General features: G+C 39.0%; 1 pseudogene; it reads right to left on the bottom strand.

Annotated features, from left to right (window-relative positions):
- Window positions 1-2595: 2595 nt before the first annotated feature.
- LOC124098019 (melanoma inhibitory activity protein 2-like) lies at window positions 2596-4989 on the bottom strand (annotated as a pseudogene).
- Between the last annotated feature and the right edge of the window lie 5357 nt (window positions 4990-10346).

Raw genomic sequence — 10346 nt, 5'->3', positions numbered from 1 at the left:
GTGAAGGGGCTAAGCTGCCTTACTAGGTTTACTTTTTTCACTCTGGTGGCACTTTCTGTTGTCTGTATAAACAGAGTTTCCAAGTACTTTCCCACTTAGCTGGCCTCTCTGTTATTCATACAGTTGAACCACCAGGGAGAGATGGATCAGTTTACCACCTGTGAGGCCTTTTCTTCCACATTTTCTGCCCATTGCATGTTTTTGTTTTTTTCAGCTCTTCCTAAAAACCTCCCTAATCCTGATCTCTCCTTAGTCCTTATGATGTTTTTAAGTGTCCTCTTTTCTCCTGTTCATGGAGCCATGTGTACAGATATTATACCTGGTTCTATTGAACTGTACTTAATTCTTTCTTACCTCTGTGCTCCTTTTACCAAGTCACACCTCAACACTTACTGTAACCCTTTGAATTTTTTGTCCATTGTCATTTAAAAAACTCATTAAAAATTGAACCATTTCGCATGCAGATACAGTCCTCTTGATCTGCTAGTAACCTCCCACTACTGAGATTTTAAGTTATTGAAATATATACTTCCAGACCATTTTCATATTTTTATTTCTGTGTATCTATCTGTCTATTTGTCTATCTATTTACAAACATAACATGGTATTCTGAAAGTACTGTTCTGCTTTGGAGCTCTACAATGTGTTTTTCAGAAGCAGGCCTATTACACAGAGATAAATCCATCTTACCTAGATTGAGTTCAAACTGGTAAGTGCACTGTGATTTACATTATATTGTTCTACTTACTAATGGATATTTACATTATATGGAGAACTTACCCCCTATCCCATTAAGTAAAACCACAGTGGAGAGACATGTAGATGCTGTTATGAACATATTGATAATTTTTCATGGCAGTGTTTTCCAAAAAACCAGTTAATACAATCAATTTATTTGTTTGCAACCTGAAATTACCTTCGTTCTAATTTACTGGTATAATAACTGAAGTATATCAGCAACTATTCTCCAATAGTAGTTCGGGCAGAAGTCATTCTAGATAACAATCAGTGCAGGATCCTCCGTTTATTTTATACAGCCCATGGCTGGGGACATCTGTCCACTCATTTAGAGCAACTGATGATTTATGCTGGCAAGTTAGGGTTATTTAAAGGACTGATTTGAAAACAGGTGAGACTCTAGAGGGAAAGAAAACAGACAGATTAGATTTATTAAATATGTAGACTTTCTTTTTCAAGGCCCGAATTTTTCTTGTTTCAATTAATTGTGGGTCAAGTATCAGGCAGATTCTTCACTGGACTTCTAATATGAAAAACCTGCTTCTTATTTTTAAAAAGGCAGTTGTAATCATGCATTTATTTCTACCTCAGTGCATGTTTTACACACACACACACACACACAAACATGCACATACACACACACACACATCAACAAACACACACAAACACAGAATTAGAGCATATCAAATAAAGCTTTAACTACTAATTCATAATTAGGATATTTTTTTAATAAGTGTTCTGTCTTGGTCTCTACTGGGGAAACATTGTTCAATGTGTGTTCTCTGGTTTGGTGCAGGTCAGTGAATATTCACTTGTTGACAATGATACGGAAATGGAGAGTAAGATTTAAAAAAAATATTATACTAGGTTGGCAGAGTCAGAGAATGGAATCTAAGAATAAGAAATTGGGGAATTTCCTCATTGTTTCTTCATTTCAGTGTCCAATAATTCATGTGTATTTTACAAAAGTCTCCAAGAAAAAAAAAATCAAAGACAAGGTCAATCCCCACATCAGTGAAACACAGCAGAATGCAATGCTGAATTTCATACAAATAGTCATAAAAAAAGACAGGGGCTGGAGTTTTGGCTCAGCACTAGAGTGCTGGCTTCCCACTTGCAAAAACCCCTAGTTGGATCCTCAGCACCATATGTGAAATGAATGAATGAACCAATGCATGAATGTATGATGAATTAATTAAAGGTATAAGGAGGAGGAGGAGGATAAGGAGGAGGAGGAGGAGGAGGAGGAGGAGGAGGAGGAGGAGGAGGAGGAGGAAAAAGAGAAGAAGATAACAAGGAAGTTGACAGAAGGGAAAAAGGGGAGCAGAGTGAGTTTAAATTGTGGTTTCCAATTCCCAAGTGTTCCCTGAGATCTTCATTTTTCTTTGTATTTGAGATCTCCTGTTTCCATGACATGTTTAGGTGTGTTCTCTCATTTACTCTTCCCATGCTCTAATTATTCTGATATGAAAAAACTAGCTGATATGATATGATATGATATGACAATTTTTCATTAAGCCTAAAGTCACTTCACATTTGCTACAGTCATACTAAATACACTTATTTGTATAAAGGGACTAACTTTGTTGGGAGTTTCACATATATTTCCATCAGCTAGATTACAGGTACCTAGAACTCCCATTGTTGTTTATGTAATAGTGGCTTCATCAGATTAAATGCTGTACTCTGGAATAAAATAAAATAGGAATAATTTACTCATAAGATTCCTACGTAAACCATCTTTATTTACAATATTCTATCTTTAGAATTATAGTTCAATTGAGCTTCATTGGAGCCAAAGTATATTCAATTACTGAAGTAAAAGCATTCACTTAAAAACTAAAGATGAGAGATAAGTCAAATTACTTTTGAAGAGATTGCAACAACATCAGGTTTCTTGTTTGGTTCTGGATGTTGAGTAACAGGCTCATTTGCAGGTGGAAGGAACTCTTCAGAATGCGGGGGTGGGGGGACAAATTCCATCTCTTGGGGGGAGGTCATGAGAAAAACAGCTCCCTGCATAGACATTTTGCATTGGAAATGGAGTGGGTGCTGGGGCCGGTGGAAAATACTCTCCAGGTTCCCATACAAGTTTCCTGGGAGAGGTGGAGGAAAAAAAGGTCCTCTTCTCATGAAATGACTCCTTGGGTCAACTGGAAACAAGGCACCTCTGACTAAAGGGAAAGGTGCCAACACAGAGCCAGAGCCAGTTGCTTGGTTTTCAGCATGGAGAGGTGAATCAGGCACATCGGAGTCCCCGAAAACGGTTATGGTCTCCTTTCTACTGGATTGCCAATGTGAAGACATAGGCCCATCCCCTTTATCTAAAGGACACATATTAGTACTTCTGAGTTCGGCTGGTCCTGATGGTATACCACAATTTGAGAAACGTCCATCTTGCATTTGTAGAGAAAGATATGGATCAGAAGAATATGGTTGGCCTGGTGGAGGGATCATCAGCCTGCAGGCCTGTTCCCATGGAGGAGACAGGGGCCCAGCACCAGAAGGTGCTATCAGAAGATCAGTGAACTTGTCACAGCTGGATTCTCTTCCTTCACTTCTATTCACATGGTCCAGAGAATTCTCTGAGCCCCTTGAGCCTCTTCCTCCTCCTACTGGAGTGAAAGGTGAGAGTGTGAGTGGACCACTCTTTTCAAAATGAGGAGGTCTCCTTTCAGATGAAGGCTGACCTACTGCTGAGGGCGCATTTGGAGAAGGCTTTCTGCCCATTGCTGAGTTGGAAACATCCAGTGCATCATACAGATCTTTTTCTACAAGTTCAAATCTAAGCTCTTTCTCAGTTAATTTGTGTCCATTGCGAGCATTTTGTTTCCTGAAATAACTGAGGTTTCTTTCAGCAATCCGAGCTGCCAACTCAATAGCATGTGCTTCTTTCTCAGAGGAAATAATCTGCCCCAGACAGGAATGAATGGTTCTCTCCAAATATTGGCTCGCTTTCTGTAGGTGTCCAGCTCTTCCATTGTATGGCTCATCTTTTCTTCGACTTTGGAAAGTTTCTCCTCTTGCTCCACCCGGTAGTTTTCCTCCACATTTAATTTCCTGTGTAGATTCATCATATTTTCTTGATAGCGTTCCATCATGACTTTAAAATTCTTCTGTAGGGTCTCTCATTCTCACTTTGCAGCTGTGCATTTTCTGACTGCAAAGATGCCTGTTCAGTCTGCAGACTTTTAAGGTGTTCGGTAAGGTCTTCCGTGGTTTCCTCCACTTCAGATGAGAAAGTACATTTTTGATTTCTTTCTCCTTCCAAGGTTTCTAAGGAGGCCTTTAGCTTATCACCATAAACCAGTTTCCTCAAAGCTCCTTTGGACTCATCATCCAAGTGAGCACCAATTTCTGGTTCACTCGTCTTTCCCAATTCCAGGTGACCAGCATCCCTTTGGGCTCCCATGCTTGGAGAAGACATATCTTTCATCATCAGCAAGCATTCACTCGGAGACTCCATGTGATTTTCTGTATCCCTTAGAACTTGAGAACAAGCAGCTACTTTAGAGTCCTCCAATGTGATTTTTGCTTTATATTGGACACCTCCTTGTTCCCTCTGTGCTTCAGCTTCTCCTTGTATTGTTGGTCTCTGCGTTTGCTGAAGTTGGGAACTTTCATTTAAAGCCTCTTTGATTGCCAGCTTCAGTCCTTCCTCATTCACTTGAAAGAGTCTCCAGTTTGTTTTAGCTTCAGCTATGTGTGATCTGAGGGATTCAGATTCACTTTGGAGGGACTGTATCCTTCTTGATATATGTGCCATCGTTTCATCCTGTTGACCATGTTTAGCCTTCTGTGCTTTGAGCTCTTCTTCTAGAGAGAGCATTTCAACGCGATGGCTGGATTCGGACCTATTCAGCTTTTTGTAGGTTGCCTCCAGATGTTGTGCTTCCCTTGAACCCTTCTCAAACCTGCAATCCTTTAAAGATGAGTGTAAGCCTTCATGTTCTTTGTGAACAAGGCTAACTTTTTCAAGAAGTCCACATTTTTCTTCAATAAGTCCAGCAAGATTTAGAGCCAGCTTTTTTCTCTTCCCACGTAAAGCCTGCTACTAACCGACTGAAAACTTCTCCAGAAAAGTGAGAGAACAGCAAAAAATCCAAGAGCTGTACACATCACCAACTCCCAAGGAAAGCCACAAGGAAGATGACCTGGTTTCATGTGTTTGGAAAATGCTGCCACAACCCTGGGTGCTTCTTCCAGAACCACCCACTAGTATGGCTGAGAGGCAGCCCTTGGCCCCTCCATCATGCCAAGACGGCTTTGGCTCTTGCCACCACAACTATGGCCTGCCCAGGCAGGCCAACACAGGCTGCGGACACTCAGGTGTGTTTGGTCATGAACTCAAACCTGCACCAGGCAAAGGAGAAGATGACTGTGATCCCCTTCAGGGGCTGAGCATATGGAGGATGGTGGGTGTATGGCAGTGGGAGCCATGATCAAGGGCTCCCAGGAGCCTTGTTGTGCTCCACTGCCCTTCAGGGGAGTCTTGTCCCCTTCCCTACCCAGTGCATCCTCAAGTGCCACAGGTTTAGGTCCCTTCCACTCCAGCCAGAGAGAATTCCTCTCCATGCCACCCACCCCTTGATTTGGTTTAGGCCAGGCCAAGGCGGGCTTAATATGAAGATTACATCCAGTCATCATAACACTCAGTTTGATTTCACTCAAATTCTAAAGCTGTCTAAACTGTTCAAACAGCTTTTATGGCCTATATTTGTATTTGTGTCACTTGCCTTTTGTTTTAGTGACTCAGTCCTTTCCCTGCTCTTGTGCTCTCCCTATTTCCTTCCTTCCTCCCTTCCTGGTTTTTCTCCTTTTCTTCTTCCTTCTTTTCTACCTCCCTCCATCCCTCCAACTTTCCCTCCATCCCTTCCTTTTTTTCTCTCTCCCTTCCCTCCCTTTTCTTTTCTTGCAGTCTTTGGGGTGAAAGTCCATCTCTGGTGGGCCCCATGATAGGCAAGGTCACTGCCACTGAGCTACATCCCCAGACCTGCTGACACTTCCTATGCAAGTAATTTGAATTATTTCTAAAGAAAATCTCTCACATTAGTCTACTTTCAAAGTAATCTCAGAAGAGTTGGTAACATGGGCACAAATCAGTTATGACAAGTCATTTTTGAAAAGCACAGCACAGCTAATGTTCCTAAAAAGAAGGAGTTGAAAACTTTAGTTGTTTTTCATGTCAGCATTTCTAGACTAGTAGTTGTTGAAAATTATTCAAACTCTTCTTTCAGATGTTCTTTTCTTTGGACTTTTCATGGGCCTGAAAACATCTAAGGAAGCTGGCTGTTCCTTATAAATATATAGCCAAGAGAAGGATGGATATGACTCTCTGAAATGGATGTAACTCCTGAAAGTGAATTACATTGTTGATGTTAAGACAAACAGTTCATGGCTTTATGTACAAAAAGGACATCCAAACATATTGTTTTCCTCCCGAGTTAACACTTGAATTGTTGATGAGTCAAATATGAGGTTCGAAGGAGAAGATGCACAAGTAATCACTGGTTTTGTAAGATTGCAAGTTCAAACCTATAGGCCACCATGCCTGATTAGACCTGTTGTTATTTACACTTATGTGGCCAGAGCTGCATAAGTGTCTAAAAGTGTCCAAATGAGAGTAGTTTAGTTTCCTCTACAGCACCTGTATCAAAATACTGGCTTTCAAGTCAATTTCCATATCCTATTTTTCATCTGAACAAGCAAGTCAATAACACTCTAGTCATAGGAAGAAGAATATTCTCTGTTGCATTGGTATTCTGGCCTTTAAAGGACAATAAGGCGACCCTGGTGTGCAAAGAATGGAACTCACTGAAGGTGTACTTCCTTTTGGTGCATGACACTTTCTAGGTTTTACACACTATATTCAGGAACCAGCCACAACAAATAGAAATAGCACTCAATTTGTAGTTCAAAAAAGGACACTTGTGGCTTAGGGAGAACTTCTTTCTTCTGAAAGTTTTTTTTTTTTTTTAAACAAGATGAGAATAGAAAAGGAGGTATTGAGAACACTAACTAAAATGCCTGTGCTTTGTGGAATTATCAGCATTCATCAATACATGTGACAAAAATTTGTCATTGCATTTGGTCCTAACCTGTGTCAATATAGATCAACAGAGGCATAGTAAGAAAGATAGCTGTTATAGATCAACAATGTGAAGGAGTTAATCATCTGCCTTATTGGGTTCATATTGCCACTCTGATGGCACTTTCTGTTGTCTCTCAACAGAGTTGCAAAGCACTTTCCCTCTGAGCTGGCCACTCTGTTATTTATATAGTGGAACCAATCAGTTTACCAACTGTGAGGCCTTTTCTTCCTTTTTTCCTGCCCACTGCATGCTTTTTTAATTCAGCTGTTTCTACAAACCTCCCTAATCCTGATCTTTCCTTAGTCCTTATGGTTTTTTTAGTGTTCTCTTTCCTCATATTCATGGAGTCTTGTGTACCGATATTATACCTGGTTCTATTGAACTGTACTTAAGTATTTCTCACCTCTGTGCTTGTCTTACCAAGTCACACCTCAAAACATAATAAAACCCTTTGAATTTGTTGTCAATTAACATTTTGAAAACTCTTTAAAAACTGAACAACTTCACATACAGCCACAGTCCTCTTGATCTGCTAGTACCTCCCACTACTGAGATTGTAATTTATTGAAATATATAGTTCCAGGCCCTTTTTATATATTTATATCTATGTATCTATCTTTCTATCTATTTACAAACATAATATTGTATTCTGAAAATATCGTTCTGCTTTTGGAGCTGTACATTGTGTTTTTCAGAAGCAGGCCTATTACACAGAGATGAATCAATGTTTCCTAGATTGAGTTTACACAGATAACTGCACTGTAATTCACATTACAATGTTCTACATACTAATGGACATTTAACTCATATCCAGTCCTCACTCCCCATTAAGCAAAACCACAGGGGAGAGATATATAGATGCTCTTATGAACATATAGATAAATTTTCAAGGCAGTGTTTTCCAAAAACCAGTTAGTAAAATGAAATGAGTAGTTTTCAACCAGAATTAACCTTCATTGCAGTTTACTGGTATAAGACCCAAACTATATCAGCATCTATTATCCAATAGGAGTACAGGAAGAAGTCATTCTGGATAACAATCAGTGAGGGATCCTCAGTCCATTTTATACCAACTATGGCTGCAGACCTCCATCCACTCATTTAGAGCAACTGATGTTTTATGCTGGCAAGGTAGGGTTGCATATAGGACTGATTTCACAACAGGTGATACTCTTGAGGGAAAACAGACCAATTAGATTTATTAAACGTGTAGACTTTCTTTTTGAAGTCCCCAATTTTTCTCCTTTCAATTAATTGTGGCCGCAAGTATCAGGCAGATTATTCACTGACATTCAAATGAGATAATGCTGCTTCTTATTTTTAAGTAGGGGACTATACTCCTGAACTTATTTTAAATGTCAATTCATATTTTACACACACACACACGCACACACACAAACAGGCACACAAAATTAGAGCATATTTAACACTTGAATGAAGCTCTAACTACTAGTTCATAATTAGGGTATTTTAAAATAAATGTTCTGTATTTGTACTGGGGAAACATTTTTCAAAGTGTGGTTTCTGGATTGGTCCAGGTTGTTGAATTTTCACTTGTTGGCAATGATATAGAAATGGAAAGTGAGAGTTTAAAAATTTTTATACTAGTTTTCAGAGTCATTTTATGAGTATCAAATCTAAGAATAACCAATTGTGGAATTACATCTTTGTTTTTTCAATTCAATGTCCTAAATAATTTATGTGTATTTTACAAAAGTCTCCCAGAAAACTAAACAATGACTAGGTCAATCCTCATATCAGTGAACACAGCAGAAAGCATTTCTGAATTTCATGAAAATGCTCATAAAATAAAAAAGGGGCTGGGGTTATGGCTCAGTGGTAGAGCGCTCCCTTAGTATGTGCAAGGCCCTGAGTTGTATCCTCAGCCCCATATGGAAATTACTTAATTAATTAATTGATTGATTGATTGAAGGTTTAAGAACAAGGAGCAGGAGGAGGAGAAGGAGAAGGAGAAGAAGTAGAAGAAGAGGACAAAGAAGATAACAGAAGGGAAAATGGGAACAGAGCGAGTTTAATTTGTGGTTTCCAATTCTAAAATGTTCCCTGCAAACTTTGTTTTCCTTTGTTTTTGAGATCTCCTATGTCCATGACATGTTTAGTTGTGTTTTCTGGTTAACTCTTACTATGCTCTAGTTATTCTGTTATGGAAAAAATAGCTGACATGCCAAACAAGACTTTAAACCAATGAAAATATTTTCTTAAGCATAATATTACTTTCATATTTGCTACCATATTACTAAATACGCTTCTTTGTATAAAGGGACTGCCTTTGTTGGGAGTTTAAAATATCCACAACGGCTAGATTCCAAGTACCCAGAAATCCCATTGTTGTTTATGTTATAGTGGCTTAATCAAATTAAATGCTGATCTCTGGAATACAATAGAATAGGGATAATTTACTTATAAGATTCATATTTAAACAATCTGTATTAACAAAATAGTATCCTAAGAATCATCGTTCCATTTAGCTTAAATTATAGCAAAAGTATGGTCACTAACTTAAGTAAAAGCAGCTACTTAAAAACTAGAAATAAGAAATAAGTCAAATTACTTTTTTTGAGAGAGAGAGAGAGAGAGAGAGAGAGAGAGAGAGAGAGAGAGAATTTTTTTTAACATTTGTTTTTAGCTTTCAGTGGACACAATATCTTTATTTTATTTTTATGTGGTGGTGAGGATTGAACCCAGTGCCCTGCACATGCCAGACAAGTGTGTTCTTGCTTGAACCACATCCCCAGCCCCAAATTAATTTTGAAGAGAGAACAAAGACATCAGGTTTTTGTGTTTCTGAATGTTGTGTAGCAGGTCCTTTTTTAGGTGGAACAAACCTTGCAAGGAACTCACTTCTACTTTCAGAATGCAGGGGAGGGGGCAGGAAATTCAGCTCTTGAGGTCATGTCATTTCCAGCATCAGCAACTTAGCAAGGCCATAAGCAATTCAATGAGGCCCTGACTCTAAATAAAAACACAACAAAGGGCTGGAGATGGGTTTAGTGGTTTAGCTCCCCAGGGTTCAATCCCTAATAAAATAAAAATAAATAATGTGGTTCAACCCAGAAAGGAAGATCCCATTGGAATCCATTTAAATAGCTATATGCAGCACTCAGATGTTGTTCTCATGAGTCTTTGGGGTCCACAAAAATAAATCTATGAAAATAAAGAATCACATCATAAGAGGTCATGTATATTCCTTTAGAGAGAGGCCCGTGTTGACCATCTATCTATTTTCCTCACTTCAATATATAGAAAATCTTACTTCCAATGAGGTATCATGAGAGCAATAAATGTCTAAAGTCATTTTGAAAAATTGAGTCACAGGAGTATGAACGTGTGAGATGTGTGTGTGTGGGGGGGTGGGTGTGTGTGTGGGTGTGTGTGTTTAATTTTTTTTCTTTGGTACCATGGATTGAAACTGAGAGGCACTCAACCATTGAGCCATATCCCCAGCCCTATTTTGTATTTTATTTGGAGATAGGGTCTCACTGAGTTGCTTACTGC

This window comes from Marmota monax, unplaced genomic scaffold (assembly GCF_021218885.2).
Source record: "Marmota monax isolate L192 unplaced genomic scaffold, Marmota_monax_Labrador192_F-V1.1 WCK01_AAM20220418_F8-fsc01054, whole genome shotgun sequence".
NCBI classification, from domain to species: Eukaryota; Metazoa; Chordata; class Mammalia; order Rodentia; family Sciuridae; genus Marmota; species Marmota monax.
The sequence above is the reverse complement of the archived record's forward strand: the minus strand, read 5'-3'. Positions and strand labels throughout refer to the sequence as shown.